Raw genomic sequence first — 18,542 nt, forward strand, 5'->3', positions numbered from 1 at the left:
GAACAAAGTCAAAAAAAAACGACACCAGTAGAAATCAAAAAAGGTATTATTGTATAAACAATTGATAATTTTTCTTCATATTATTTATTATATTATTTTTCTATTAGTAGAATAATAAGTTATGAATCATAATTCATAACTTATGATGATTCTATTATTCACTGAGTGTTTTTTAAATTCTTTATAGATTTTGATAAAGATATTACTACTGAACTGGAATCCATGAAAGAAAAAGTGTTGAATGAAGGTGAAAAAAATTGTAAAATTTCGAGAGGTCAACAACCAACAATAGTTGAAAATCAACAACAAGATCAACAACAACAAATCAATAATAATAAACCAGAAAATGAGGTTAGCATGCTTTGATATTTTAAATGTATAATGAATTTATTCTTTTCATTAATTTTATAATTTTATAACGTTTTAGATTGCTGAACAGCTACCATCTTGTTCAAGAAATTTCAATAATCCTGGTTATCCTGGTTTCATCGAGGCAATAAGACAGGCAAGAAAAAAAAAACAATCCTATGATGTATCATTTGAAATACTTTTTTCATGTTTACCTGAATCAGTTATAAAACAGCATGATTTTAATTTGAATGGATGGTGGAAATATTGTTTATATGAAAATAAAGATCCACTGGAAACTGATTTATCAGTTGTAAATAGTTATCTTGAAAAAAAATTAGATGCTGGTGCATCACTTGATGACTTAGAATCAATTTCATGTACAGTTCGTCTCATTGCATCAGATAAAATGGAAAAGCAAATGAATTCATCGAGGTTTTTGTATATAAATAAGACAGATTGTTTTAAAACACCAAAATCATCATGTCGAAATGATTCAATAACATCGTCATTACATATTGGAACAAAAAAGCAAGATGGATCCAAAATATCATCAGTACAAATTGATAACGTACAAAAAGCCAAATTATCTGAGGTGATTGATGAATTAGATACTGAATCGCCAACAACATTGCTCAAAAAGTCAAAAGATCTATTGAATAACAATGAGCTTACTAATTTAAAAAACAATAGTGTGTTTTTAAAAAAAGCAATTGATAGTTCTCATTTGATAACACCATTAATGAAACCAACATCAACAATACCACCGGCAATATTACTATGCCCAGCATCAAAGAAAAAAGTCAATAAAAATAATGAAATAAAAAAATTAATCAAAGTGCTTGAAAATAATAAAGAAAATCAGCAGATAACAATTGAAAATACATCTTCACAAGTGGTAAGAATTTTTTATTAAATCATAAAACAATATGTAAATTGTGTTAGAAATAAAAAATAAATAATATAATTATAATTTTTTTATTTTTCAGCCATCAATAAGTAATGTGGTTGTTGATGATGAATCGGACAGTAAATCTGTACCAGATTTTTCTGAGATTCCTGCTTATAAACAAAAAGACATTGATAATCCAAAAACAGCAATTGTACAAGATCAAGTAGAGGGAAATGTTGTTAAAATGTTGGTTGTCATGCCAGATGATGAACAAAGAATGATAACATTTGATATACCAGATGAAAAATGTACTGTTCACGATTTACTCGAACAGGCTAGTATACCATATAATGGCACAACAACAGTATCACTTGTTAAAGATCCAATATTAAAAATAAATTATATTGTTGAAAGGGAAGCTGATACAATTGTTGATTTAACACAAACTAGTGATAATGACGATGATGAAGTTTCAGTAAATAATGATACAAAAACAAAGTTAATTAATTCAGTTGAAAAAAAGCAACAACAACAACAGAAACCATTAGCAAATAATAATGAAGCAATTGATCCTCCTACAAAAACAATGACTTCAGCAATAAAACCTTCAACACCAGCAAAATTACCAGTACATCATAATACCAGTCCATCAACACCATGTGAAATAAAATCAAGTGAATCAGATCACTTGAGTAAAGGAGTAAAACAAAATATTGTTGAAAAATCTGCTGATTTACAAACTGAATTACAATTGAGTAATGCAGCTCCAAAAAATCAACAACAAGTTGAAAGTGAAGTGGATGCAATTGTTGATTTAACACAAACTAGTGATAATGATGATGATGATGATTCTTCAGTGAATAATGATAAGGAAAATATTCGTAAAAGCTTAAAACTGCAGTCGGCATTAAAGTGTCGTACTGTTAAAATTGGATCATATAAATATACACCAAAAGAACATGTTATTATAAATACAACTGGTTTAATATTGTCAGTACCATTACTTATGGATGAAACTGAAACAGTTAAAGTACATGTTCAATATCAAGATATTTATAAAGTCTTGATACATTCCAATTCATCAAAGTCAATATTATTTTTCTACACAAATACAATATCTGGCTCTAAAATACGTAAATTACTAGGTATGAACAATCCAAAAGGACCATTTTATGATCCAGCTGGTAAAGATCAAGCTAACAAAAGAATAATATTATTTCCAATATCATTAAAAAGCAATTCGATTATGATATTAAAAAAATTATTTTCATCAAACACTTTTGTCAAAGAATTAAATGCAAAAGAAGCTGATGCTATATTATCCAAAGGTGGATCACTAAAAAAAACAAATAATTCATCATCAAAAGTCGATAAAAGACAAACAACAATCGTTAATACCAATAATATTGTTGAAAATTCTAATCATCCAGCAGCATCAACAAAAGGTAAAGATACAAATAAATCAATTACAAAAGCAAAAAGTGACAGACATAGCAATAAAGACACAAATGCTAATGATAAAAATAATGAAAAATCAAATAATGGAAATGATAAATTAGAAAATAGTGATAGCAGAAAAAAAACATCATCTGTTATTATTAAAAAACGAAAGTTAGGTAGATAAAAGTCAACCAGCACAAAAAATTATGAGCGTGTAATTTGCTCAGTACGAAGATGTCATAAACCTTTGCCTTTTAACCGACGTTCACCGCTAAAACCAACAGCTGAGGAAAAAAATTCAAATGAAATTTTACCTTCTCAGAAAGAAAATTTTTAAAATGATGTTTTCTTCCTTTTTTTTATAAATAAATAAATAAATTAAACATTGACAATTTATACAAATAAACAAACAAAATTAAGTGACAAAAAATATAATTTAGTTATTATATGTTTAAAAATTTCTTTAGCATGCTTTAACATTTAATAATGTTTTTCTATTTAATAATGAAGATTTCACGTAAATTATTCATTAATAATTAAAACAATTAAAAACAATTAAAACAATTATTCATTAATAATTGTTTTAATTGTTTTTAATTATAACATCAATATCAATTTTGGATACCTCATTGCTAATTTTATATTTCCAATAACAAAAAAACAAGTTGAATCACAAATAGTTGAATCAAAAAAAAAAAGTTGCACTGGAAACTCATGTACATTTATAAAAAAAAATTATTGACGAATTTACATTTTTTATAAATTCAAATGTAAAGTATATAATTCGTGATCTACTGGGACGACTATTTTTTTTTTTTCTTCTTTTTCTTTCGAAATTCATTAACTGTCCATCATAATATATTTTCTTATCTTATTGAATAGTTTATTTATAATAAATTTAGTACTGCCAACTTATGAACCTATTGAAGCATTAAAATGCAAACATTATGTTTTTATTTTAACAATTGTTGTGTGCTTTATAATATTTTCAGTGACCCACTATTTTTATGACTATACGAAATTATGAATTAACTCCATAAAATATTTAAAAAATATTTTTTTTATATATAAATGCTTGTTAATATATCAATAAGCTGGATAAAATTAAAGTTAACAAAATGTTGTTATCGATATGAACAATAATAAAATAAATATTCGGTTTTAAACTAAGCAAAAAAAAAAAATTAAACTATAAGCTATGTAATGTTAAGGGCATTATATTAATAAATAAATAAATAAATAAATAAATAAGCTGTTTATGTAAATAAATAATTGTTAAAAATTAAGTGATAAAAATTAACATGTTTTAATATTTCCTCTATTTTTACTTTTTATTAATAAAGATTGAGATAAAATATGAATTTTAGATCCTTCAATTGTTTCTCATTTTAACATAAATATCAACTCTGGATATACTTCCTTGCTAATAAATTAATTTAACATGTTTCAATATTTACTCCATTTTTATTAATAAAGATTGAGATACAATATGAATTTTGGGTCCATTAATTGTTTCTCATAAATATTAACTCTAGACGTACCTTTTTGCTAATTTTTTATATTCCCAATACAAATCAACCATTTAAAAAAGAAAAAAAAATTATTAAGAATAAATCCACAAAAAAATAAGGAGTCAGCGCACAATTGTACGTTACAATTATTTTTGTTGGAATTTTTTTTTTTTTTTTTATCAGGCAGCCAATCAAACCACTTGAGAGTGAAAAAATAAAAAACATGTGGGTTATGTAAATATGTTGACACAATAAGTATGTAATCGGAGCACTCTCATTATTGAGCATAAATATAAATAATATAGTTATAAATATAACTAAATTATTACAATTTTTGTAAATATTAGAACGTGTCATATTATATATAAACAATGGAAGGACAAGGTCAAAATAAAACAACACCAACAGAAATTAAAAAAGGTATTATTGTATAAACAATTGATTAATTTTCCAACATACTCTTATTATATTATTTTCCTGTTAGTATAATAAGTTATAATAATTCACTGGGTGCTTTAAAAATATTTTATAGAACCCAATAAAGATATGACTATTCAACTGGAGTCCATAAAAAAACAAGTGTTAAATGAAAGTAAAAAAAATTGTGAAAATTCACGAGATAAACAATCAACAATAGTTGAACAACAACAAAAACAAGATCAACAACATCAACAACAACCCGAATTAATTAAAATAAAGTCAGCAATGATAATTGATCATCAAATCAATAGTAATGAACCAGAAAAGGTAATTTTAATAGTTGTGGCTATCATGCTTTGTCAACATCCATATTGTAAATGTACTAAATTATTGTTCAAATAATTTTGTGATGTTTTAGATTGCTGAACAAATACAATATTGTTCAACAAATTTGGATAATCCTGGTTATCCTGGTTTCGTCGAGGCAATAAGACAGGCAAAAGGGAAAAAAAAATCCTATGATGTATCATTTCAAGTTCTTTTTTCATGTTTTCCTGAATCAGTCATAAAACAGCATGATACTCATCTAAATAAATGGTGGAATTATTGTTTAAATGCGAAAAAAGATCCACTTGAAACTAATTTATCAGTGTTCATTGGTTATCTTGAAGAGAAATTAGATGCCGGTGCATCATGTGATGATATAAAATCAATTTCATCGACAATTTGTATCATTGCATCTGAGAAGATGGCAAGGCAAATTCACTCATTGACTTTTTTATTTTTAGAATTTGCTAAATATTCATTTGTAAATACAAATAGTTACCCAACACCTGAATTGTCATGTCAAAATGAATCGAAAATATCGTCAAAAATGCAAGAACAATCAAAAATATCATCAGTAGAAATTGAGAGTGTAAAAAAATCAAAATTACCTGAATTTATTGATATATCAGATGATGATTCAGGTACTGGAGTTAGTGAAAAAAATAGAATAGTACCAATAACTGGAATTATTGATGATCAGCAGATCAATGTGCCTACAAATAATACGAAACAATTAAAGAAGAAAAATCTACCTCCAGGAATCGTAAGAATTATTAATTTAATTTAAATACAAATTTATATATATAAATCAAGTTATCAATGAAAAAAATAAATCATTATACTCTTTTATTTTTCAGCCATTGAAAAAAATAATGAATCATGTTGTCGTTGGTAATGAATCAGGTTCATCAAACAAAAAAAATCTACCAACCCCAATACCAATTCGAAAACAAAAACAAGCTATGCAACCACAACAATTAACATTACAATCAGCAAATAATAATCGTCCTACAACTAATGTTGCACTACCAACTTGTCGTTCAGATCAATCATTAGTATCAACACCTGCAGTATCATCAAAATTAAAAACATCATTAACAAAAACATCAACACCAGCAGCAAAACCACCAACAGCAACACTACCAATACATCATAATACACCACAATTAATTAATAATAAATATGAATGTAATAGTGCTACAAGTAATACGGCATATCCTTTAACCCCTGATGGTATACAACGTACAATTGGACCTGTTCAACAAATCAGCACATCTCATGAACAAAATTATCAACTATTAATGTCTGAAGTGGACGACGGTGTTAATGGTAAACAATATAATACGTATACAACACAACAAAGTAGTGATACACCAGTCCTTCAGCAACAACAACTATCTATTGAAGGACAATAACAACAAGGTTCATTAGATCAAAGGTAATTCGTTTCGTATCAATAACAAAAAAAAAAACATTGATTAAACAGAACAATAAAATCATACATATTTTTAAGGACTTTTATGCTTTCTTTCTTCATTTAGAAATAAACAAGTTGGACAATTTAACTATCATATTAATCAACTATTAATATGATAGCTTTTTTAAAAAAAACAAGATAAAAAATAATCTAGAATAATAATATTAATAATTCAAACTGAAAAATTAATTTTATTCTTTAATATATTTGAATGTAATTTATTTCGTAATTGAAGAGTATAGTTTTTTTTTTTTTTTATTATTATAAATATTGACATTTATTTATTTTTTTTTATATTACAGTCAAAATGTATCTTATACCAAGGCTGATGAAAATAATATAATACCTGAAGAATATCTAGCTACAGAAGAAAATACACATCAAATTAAATCACAAGAAGTTTTATCACTTAGAAAAAATATTGAAGAGCCAATAACTGGAATTATTAATGATCAAGAAATACAATTGATTGATATGACTGCAAATAACACACTTTCACAAATAGTAAGAATTGTTAATTTAATTTAATTACATAAACAAAAACAGTTATTAAAATATTTTTCATTTTTCAGCCATACGAAAAGATAATAGAGTATGTTGTCGTTGATGACGAGTCAGATTCATCATGTAAAAAATATCCAACAACACCAATAGCAGTACCAATTCAAAAACAAAAAGAAGCTATGCAACAGCAGCAATCAACACTGCCAACAGCAAATGAATTATCAAATGACAATAATGTATTGTCTAATGAAAAATGTTTACAAGATGATTATGATGATAATAATATACATAAAACATCAACTGTTAATATTAACGAACCAAAATATAATGATGAAAGACTTGCAGTGTGTGATAATTGTGGTATGACATCGTTGGATTTTAATCATTGCTATTATTGTAAAGAAAAAATTCGAAGTAATCCAAAAACAGTCGCCTATAAATCTCGACATGCAATGAAAAAAGATATGATAGTGGCAATTGAGAAGTTTTATCAAAGAGGAAAAGTAAATAATGATATCATGAATGACCATAAAAAATTAAATTTACATACAACATTAATTTGTCGTACTGTTAAAATTGGATCATATAAATATACACCAAAAGAACCTGTTATAATAAATACATCTGGTTTAATATTATCGGTACCGTTACTTAAAGATGAAACTCAAACAGTTAAAGTACATGTTAAAGATCATGATATTGTTAAAGTATTGATACAGTTTGATGATCCAATACCAGTATTATCTTTTCATACAAATACTGAATCTGGTTTGAAAATACGTAAATTATTAGGTATGCACAATCCAAAAAAACCATACTATGATCCTACTAGTAAAAATCAAACACAGAAGAGACTAATGTTATTACCAGAATCATTAAATGATAAGGCAAAAATAATATTGAAAAAATTATTTTCATCAAATAATTTAATTAAAGAATTAGCTAGAGAACAAGATGATGATATATTACTAAAATCATCACCAAAAGATCTAAATAATTCATCATTAAATATCAACAAAAGACAATCAACAATTGGCAATACTAATTCAAGTAATATTGTTGAAAATATGACACTTCATGCAGCGAAAGAATCAATTGTAATTGACTCTGTAGAGTCGAGCTTTGTGAAATTATCATCTAATAGCACACAAGTAATTACAATTATGACTATTGAAAAACCAAAGTATGTTGATGGCAAATTAGCTGTTTGCAATCATTGTGGTTTTTCGTCAATCGATTTTAATCGATGTTATTATTGTGAAAATAAAATTCCAAATAATCCAAAAACAAAATTAGATACAAGTCAACCAGAACAAAAAAAACAAATGATGTTGTCAATTGATAAGTTTTATAAAAGTTTAGCAACTAATAATATCAAAATTAATCGTTTCGATAATAATATTTCACCACATACAATTTGCTCAACATCAAAAAGTAAAAACTTATTATCACCTGATGAAGATAAAACAACTGATTCTGATAATAACAGTCAGGGCAGTGCTGAAAATAAACTCAATAATAATAAACGTAAACGTTCACAGCTAGAGGAAGAAAATTCAAATTAAATTTTACTCTCTGAAAATGCCTTCGATTAGACAAACAAAAATTGCACTAGAAAAATCATGTACATTTATAAAAATCAATTATTGACTAATTTATTTTTTTTTTAATTAATTTCTTCAATCATTGTCGAAAGTGTAAATTCAAATATAAGGCATATAGTTTGTGATCTACTGGAACGACTATTTTTTTTTTTTCTTCTTTTTCTTTCAAAATTCATCAAGTGTCTATCAATATATTTTCTTATCTTATTGAAAAGTTTATTATAATAAATTTAATACTGACAATTAATTAATCTTTTGAAGCATTTTTATATAACAATTTTTGTGTGTTTCATAAAAATCTCAGTGACTTATTATATTTTTATATGATTTTTCATACAGAATTATTAATTAACTCCATAAAATATTTAAATAATATTTTTTTTTTATATAAAAATACATTTTGATATTTTTCTTTGTGAAAAATAATATTGAAGTTAACAAAATGTTGTTATCGATAAGGTCAATAATAAAACGAATATTAAGTTTTAAACTAAGCAAAAAAAACAAAAAAAAAAACAATTAAACTATGAGCTGTTTATTATGCGAGTAAATAAACAATTGTTAAAAATTAAATGATGAGAAATAAACTTTAGTTATCAATTGTGTGAAAATTACTTTAACTTATTTTAATATTTACTAATGTTTCTTTTTTTAATAAAGATTGAGATAAAATATGAATTTTAGGTACATTAATTGTTTCTCATAAATATCGATTATGGGCATACCTCCTTGGTAATTTTTTATATTCCCAATACAAATCAACCATTCAAAATTCAAAAAAGAAAAAAAAAATTATTAAGAATAAATCCGCAAAAGAATAAGGAGTCAGCGCACAATTGCACATTACGATTATTTTTGTTGGAATTTTTTTTTTTTTATCAGGCAGCCAATCAAACCACTTGAAAAAACATGTGGGTTATGTAACTATGTAAGTGTGTTGACACTGGTTGACACAATAAGTAGAACTTTCTCTATATAAACAATATAATATTTAATAATTATAATTGAATTATTACAGTTTTTCGTAAAAAATAGAACGTATCATATTATATATGAACAATGGAAGAACAAAGTCAAAATAAAACAATACCAATAGAAATCAAAGAAGGTATTGTTGTATAAACAATTAATTGATTTTTCTTAATATTATTATTATTATATACATATTATTATTTTTTTACTATTAGTTATGATAATTCCCTCACTGTATTGTATTGTGTATTTTATAGAATTTGATGAAGATATTACTATTCAACCGGAATCAATAAAAGAAGAAGTGTTGGATGAAGGTGAAAAAAATTGTGAAATTTCAAAAGATCAACAACCAACAATAATTGAACAACAACAAAAGCTACCAACAATAGTTGACAATCAACAACAACTTGAAATAAAATCAGAATTATTCATTGATCATCAAATCAACAATAATGAACCAGAAAATAGTCGCGTGGTTAGCAAGCATTGTATATTTTAAATGTATAATAAATCTATTCTTTTCAATAATTTTATAATTTTTATGACGTTTTAGAATGCTGAAGAGATACTATCTTGGTCAACAAATTTGGATAATTCTGGTTACCCTGGTTTCATCGAGGCAATAAGACAGGCGAGAAATAAAAAGCAATCCCATGATGTATCATTTGAAATACTTTTTTCATATTTACCTGAATCAGTCATAAAACAGCATGATTTAAACTTAAATGAATGGTGGAACTATTGTTTATTTGAAAATAAAGATCCTCTGGAAACTGATTTATCAGTTGTAAATAGTTATCTTGAAAAAAAATTAGATGCTGGTGCATCACCTGATGACTTAGAATCAATTTCATCTACAGTTCGTCTCATTGCATCAGATAAAATGGAAAAGCAAATGAGTTCATCGAGGTTTTTGTTTATAAATAAGACAGATTGTTTTAAAACACCAAAATCATCATGTCAAAATAATTCAAAAACATTGTCATTGAATATTGAAATAAAAAAAAAAGATGAATCACAAATAGCATCAGTACAAATTGAAAAAGCAAAAAAAACAAAATTACCTGAGGTGATTGATATATCAGATAATGATTTATATACTGAATCGCCAACGACATTGCTCGAAAAGTCAAAAGATCTATTGAATAACAATGAGCCTACTAATTTAAAAAACAATAGTGTGTTTTTAACAAAAGCAATTGATAGTTCTCATTTGATAACACCATTAATGAAACCAACATCAACAAAACCACCAGCAATATTACTATGCCCAGCATCAAAGAAAAAAGTCAGTAAAAATAATGCAATAAAGAAATTAATACCTGGATCTATTAACGGTCAACAAACACAGGTAATCAAAGTGTTTGAAAATATCATAGAAAATCAGCAGATAACAATTAAAAATACATCTTCACAAGTGGTAAGAATTTTTCATTAAATCATAAAACAATATGTAAATTGTGTTAGAAACAAAAAAAACATTATAATTTTTTTATTTTTCAGTCATCAATGAGTAATGTGGTTGTTGGTGATAAATCGGATTTAACAAATGAAAAATATCCAACAGTAATAATGCCAATTCTAAAACGACAACAAGATGAAGTTATACAACAACATCAGTCAACATTATCAACCGCAAATGATAATCAAGAAAATAATCTTCTGAAAAATAATGTTGCACTATCCCCACTAACACCATGTCAATTGAATAAATATGCTTTAGAGTGCTCAAGTACAGCACTGGATCAAGGCAAGGTTGAAACAGGTGGTAATTTACAAAGTGGATCATTATTAGTTAATGCAGTTGTAAATGAGCAACAACAAAAACCATTAGCAAATAATAATCAAGCAATTGATCCTCCTACAAAAACAATGACACCAGCATTAAAACCTTCAACATCAGCAAAATTACTAGTACATCCTAATATACAACCATCAACACCATGTGAAATAAAAACAAGTCTATCAGAGTGCTCGAGTAAAGGAAAAAAACAAAAAAGAGTTGAGAAAACTGCCGACTTACAAACTGAATTACAATTAAGTAATGCAGCTCCAAAAAATCAACAACAACTAGAAAAAGCTGAATTAATAAATATCGATAAATCGGACAGAAAGTTAATATCAGATTTATCTGATACATCAATACATTCCGATAATTCATTAGATGAAATAGAATTGACAAATAATACCGAAAGTTATGCATATTTACAAAAAGCCATTGATAATCCACAAACAGAAATTGTACAAGATCAAGTAGAGGGAAATGTTGTTAAAATGTTGGTTGTTATGCCAAAAAATGAACAAAGATTAATAATATTTGATTTACCAAATGAAAAATGTACTGTTCACGATTTACTTGAACAGGCTAGTATACCATTTAATGGCACAACAACAGTATCACTTGTTAAAGATCCAATATTCAAAATAAATTATATTGTTGAAACAGAAGCTGGTACAGTTGTTGATTCAACTGAAACTGATGATGTTAATGATGAATTATCAAATGATGATAATGTATTGTCTGATGAAAAATGTTTACAAGATGATAATGATGATAATAATATACATGCAACATCAACTGTTAATATTGAAGAACCAAAATATATTGATGGGAAACTTGCAGTGTGTGATAAATGTGGCTTACCATCAATGGATTTTAATCGTTGTTATTATTGTAGGAAAAAAATTCAAGATAATCCAAAAACCATGCCTTATGCATGTCAACCAGCACAAAAAAAAGACATGATGTTGTCAATTGATAAGTATTATAAAAGTGAAAAAGTAAATAATGATATCAAGAATGATAATACAAAATTAAATCTACATACAACATCAATAGATCCAAATAATTTATCATCAAATATCAACAAAAGACAACCATCAATTGGCAATACTAATTCAAATGATATTATTGAAAATATGACTATTTATCCAGCTAGGAAATCAATTAATAAATTGGATTGTCCAAAATTATCATCTAATAATCAAGCTACAAATACGAATAATCAACAAAATAAAAAATTGAATGATGGAATTGGAGAATTCATAAATAATAATAGTACACAAGTATCAACAATTATTAGCATTGAAAAACCAAAGTATATTGATGGCAAATTAGCTGTTTGTGATAATTGTGGTTCTTCGTCAATTGATTTTAATCGTTGTTATTATTGTAAAAAAAAAATTAAAATTAATACAAAAACAAAGTTAGATAAAAGTCAACCATCGCAAAAAAAAAATATGATTTACAAAATTGATAAGTTTTACAAAAAGTTATCAAATAATGATACTGGTGATGTTAAAAATGAACTATCAAACGACGGTAGTGTATTCCCTGATAAAAAATATTTACAAGCTAATACTTTTCGGAATATAATTGGCTCAGTAAGGAAACGTTTTAAACCTTTGTCTAAACCTAAATTTACAGCTAAAAGTAACAGCTGAGGAAAAAATTTCAAATGAAATTTTACCCTCTCAGAATGAAAATTTTTAAAATGATGTTTACTTTTTTTTTTTCATAAATAAATAAATTAATTAAACATTGACAATTTATATTAAAAACAAACAAAATTAAGCGACAAAAAATATAATTTAGTTATTATATGGATAAAAATTACTTTAGCATGTTTTAACATTTAATAATGTTTTCTTTCAAAATTCATTAACTGTCCATCATAATATATTTTCTTATATTATTGAATAGTTTATTTATAATAAATTTAGTACTGTCAACTTATGAACCTATTGAAGCATTAAAATGCAAACATTATGTTTTTATTTTAACAACTGTTGGATGTTCTATAATGTTTTCAGTGACTTACTATTTTTATATACCCAGCTATAGTTATAACTACACAAAATTATTAATCAACTCCATAAAATATTTAAAAAATATTTTTTTTATATTAAAATGCATGTTAATATATCGATAAGCTAGATAAAATTAAAGTTAACAAAATGTTGTTATCGATAAGAACAATAATAATTTTTAATAAATTTTTAATTAATTTAATAAATATTCGGTTTGAAACTAAGCAAAAAAAAAAATTAAACTATAAGCTGTTTATGTAAATAAACAATTGTTAAAAATTAAGTGATAAACTTCAAGTGATGAAAATTAACATGTTTTAATATTTACTCCATTTTCATTTTTTATTAATAAAGATTGAGATAAAGTATGAATTGTACGTACATTAATTGTTTCTCATAAATATCAACTCTGGACATACCTCCTTGCTATTTTTTTATATGTATTCCCAATACAAATCAACCCTTCAAAAAAGAAAAAAAAAAATATTAAAATTATGTAACAAAAGAATTAGGAGTCAGCGCACATATTGTACGTTACAATTATTTTGTTGGAATTTTTTTTTTTTTTATCAGGCAGCCAATCAAACCACTTGAAAGTGAAAAAATAAAAAACATGTGGGTTATGTAAATATGTTGATACAATAAGTATATGCAATCGGAGCACTCTCATTATTAAGCATAAATATAAACAATATAGTATTTATTAATGATAACTGAATTATCACAATTTTTGTAAACATTAGAACGTGTCATATTATATATGAACAATGGAAGGACAAAGTCAAAATAAAACAACACCAACAGAAATTAAAAAAGGTATTATTGTGTAAACAATTGATTAATTTTCCTACATACTCTTGATACTCTTATTATATTATTCTCCTGTTAGTATAATAAGTTATGATTCCTTTCTTGTGTTTTTCACCGGGTGCTTTTTTGAATATTTCATAGCATTCAATAAAGATATGACAATTCAACTGGAGTCCATAAAAGAACAAGTGTTAGAGGAAGGTAAAAAAAATGGTGAAAATTCAAGAGATAAACAACCAACAATAGTTGAACAACAACAAAAACAATATCAACAACACCAACAACAACGCAAATTAATTGAGATAGAATCAGCAATAATAATTGATCATCAAACCAATAATAATGAACCAGAAAAGGTAATTGTGATAGTTGTAGCTAACATGCTTTGTCAACATCCATATTGTAAATGTACTAATTTATTGTTTAAATAATTTTATGATGTTTTAGATTGGTGAACAGGTACCATCATTTTCAACAAATAACATTGATGTTTATCCTGGCTTTATCGAGGCAATAAAACAGGCAAAAAGAAAAAACAAATCACATGATGTATCATTTCAAATGCTTTTTTCATGTTTATCTGAATCAGTTATAAAACAGCATGATATTCATCTGAATGAATGGTGGAATTATTGTTTGATTGGGAAAAAAGATCCACTAGAAACTGATTTATCAGTGTTCATTGGTTATCTTGAAAAAAAATTAAATGCTGGTACATCACGTGATGATTTTAAATCAATTGCATCGTCAGTTTGTCTTATTGCATCTGATAAGATGGCAAAGCAAATTCACTCATTGACTTTTTTATTTTTAGAATTTGCTAAATATTCATTTTCAGATAGTTACCAAACACCAGAATTGCCACTTCAAAATAATTCAAAAAAGCAAGATGAATCAAAAATATCATCAGTACAAATTGAGAATGTAAAAAAATCAAAATTACCTGAATTAATTGATTTATCAGATGATAATTTAGATATTGAGTCGCCATCAACATTATTAAAAAAGTCAAAAGATTTATTAAATAAAAATAAGCCTACTAATTGTATAAAAAAAAGTGTGTTTTTGCAAAAAACAATTAATAGTTCCCAGTTGATAACACCATTACTGAAACCGACATCACCAAAACCACCAGCAATTTTTTTACGCAAAAGAAAAAGAAATGAAGTAGACAATAATATGAAAGGACCAATAACCGAACCTAATAATGATCAACAAATAACATTGATCAATGTGTCTGAAAATAATTCAAAAAAGCAACAATCAACATTAGAAAATATACCTCTGAGAATGGTAAATTTTTTTTATTTAATTTCTTAATATAAATGAAGTAATTATAAAAAATAAATAATATAATGATTTTATTTTTCAGGTAACTAAACCGAGAATGAATAATGTTGTCGTTGATAATGAATCAGATACACCAAATGAAAAAGATCCAACAATACCAATTCCCAAAGAAAAACAAAATGAAGATAAAGAACAGCCACAATCAACACTACCAGCAACAAATAATGAAATTGATCTAAAAGAACAACAACAAAAAGACCAACTACCACCAGCAAATACCAATCAAGCAATTGATACTTCTACAAAAACATTGGCACTAGCAATGAAACCTGCATTACCAGTAAAATCACTAGTAAATCATAGTCCATCACCATTAATACCATGTCAATTAAATACTAATGTATTAGAGTGTTCGAGTGAAAAACTAAAACAAAATAAAGCTGAAACAACTGATAATTTACAAAGTAAATTATCATCAGGTAATACAGTTCAGAATGAACAGCAACAGCAACAATTACCGTCAGCAATTGATATTCTTTCAAATGATGTTGTACCATCAACATGTTGTTTAAAATCATCAGCATCAACATCAGTAACATTAAAATTACAAACATCATCAACAGAAACATTGATACCAGCAATACAATCACCAACACTATCAGCAAACTTATCAGCACATCATGATACACAGCCATTGCTACCATGTCCATTAAATAAAGCACTGGAACAAAACAAAGTTGAACCAGGTGCTAATTTACAAAGTGGAATATTATTAGCTGATACAGTTCAAGAAGAACAACAACAACAATCATCAGAAAATAATAATCATGCAGTTGATGCTCCTACTAAAATATTGACACCAGTAAACGATGATACATCACTATTAACACAATGTCAAAAAAATAGTGGTCCATTAGAGTGCTCAAGTCAAGAACAAAAAGAATATGAACTTCAAACAACTGAAAATTTACAAAGTAAAGTATTATTAGATAATGCAGTTGAAAAAAAGCAACATCAACCACCATCAGCAATTATTAATGATGAATTATCAAATGACGATAATGTATTGTCTGATAAAAAACATTTACAAGATGATTATGATGATAATAATATACATGAAACATCAACTGTTAATAATAACGAACCAAAATATATTGATGGAAAACTTGCAGTGTGTAATAAATGTGGCTTAACATCATTGGATTTTAATCATTGTTATTATTGTAAAGAAAAAATTCAAAGTAATCCGAGAACAGTCGCTTATAAATCTCGACAAGCAAAAAAAAGAGACATGTTAGTGGCAATTGATGAGTTTTATCGAAGTGTAAACGTAAATAATAATCGTATAAAATATGACCTTAAAAAATCAAAGTTACGTACAAAATTAATGTGTCGTACTGTTAAAATTGGATCATACGAATATACACCAAAAAGTCATGTTATTATAAATAAATCTGGTTTAATATTATCAGTACCATTACTTAAAGATAAAACTCAAACAGTTGAAGTACATGTTAAATATCAAGATATTGTTGAAGTATTAATACATTTTGGTAAATCAATGCCAGTGATATTTTTCCATACAAATACAAATTCCGGTTTAAAAATACGTAAATTATTAGGTATGTACAATCAAAAAAAACCATATTACGATCCTACTAGTACAGATCAAACACAGAAGAGAATAATATTATTACCAGAATCATTAAATGACAAGGCAAAACTAATATTGAAAAAATTATTTTCATCGAAAAATTTACTTCAAAAATTAACTGCAGAAAAAGCTGATAATATATTATCAAGAGCATCACTAGAAAATCCAAATAATTCATCATTAAATATCAACAAAAGACAATCAACAATTGGCAAAACTAATTCAAATGATATTGTTGAAAATATGACTATTTATCCAGCTGGAGAATTAATTAAAAAATCGAACTGTGCGAAATTATCATCTAATAGCACACAAGTAATAACAATTATGACTATTGAAAAACCAAAGTATGTTGATGGCAAATTAGCTGTTTGTGATCATTGTGGATTTTCGTCAATCGATTTTAATCGATGTTATTATTGTGAGAGTAAAATTCAAAATGATCCAAAAACAAAGTTAGATACAAGTCAACCAGAACAAAAGAGACATATGATGTTGTCAATTGATAAGTTTTATAAAAGTTTAGCAACTAATAATATCAAAACTAATCATTTTGATGATAGTATTTTACCGCATACAATTTGCTCAACATCAGAAAGTAAAAACTTATTATCACCTGATAAAAATAACACAACTGATTCTGATAATAATAGTCAGAGCAGTATTGAAAATAAACTTAATAATAATAAACGTAAACGTTCACAGCTAGAAGTAACTGACGAGGAAGAAAATTCAAATGAAATTGATTAGATAAAAAAAAAGTTGCACTGGCAAAATCATGGACATTTACAAAAATCAATTATTGACTAATTTATATTTCTTTAAAAGTTCGTTATCTATTGAGATGACTATTTTTTTTTTTTTTTTTCTTTCAAAATTCATTAAGTGTCTATCATACTATATTTTCTTATTTTATTGAAAAGTTTATTATAATCAATTTATAGTACTGACAATTTATCTTTTGAAACATTAAAATACAAACATTATGTTTTTATTTCAACAATTGTTGTGTGTTTCATAATATTTTTAGTGACTTATTATTTTTATATAACTATACAAAATTATTAATCAACTCCATAAAATATTTAAAAAATATTTTATTTATATAAAAATACATGTTAATATATGTATGACTAACCCTGTATGAATAAGCTAAATAATATTAAAGTTAAAATGTTGTTATTGATAAGATCACTCATAAAAAAAATATTGAGTTATTTAAACTGAGCAAAAAAAAATAAAAAAATTATGCCAGTAAATAAACATTTGTTAAAAATTAAATGATAAGAAATAAAATTTGCTTATTATATGAGTGAAACTTACTTCAACATGTTCAATATTTAATTAAGTTTTTTTTTTTTTGTTAATAATAAAGATTGAGATAAAATATGAATTTTAATTGCTTCTAACAATAGTTTGTATATCTTACAAATTCAAAATTAATAATTAATAATTATAGAACTTATTAATATCAATTAAG

This window comes from Aphidius gifuensis, linkage group LG5, assembly GCF_014905175.1.
Source record: "Aphidius gifuensis isolate YNYX2018 linkage group LG5, ASM1490517v1, whole genome shotgun sequence".
Taxonomy (NCBI): domain Eukaryota; kingdom Metazoa; phylum Arthropoda; class Insecta; order Hymenoptera; family Braconidae; genus Aphidius; species Aphidius gifuensis.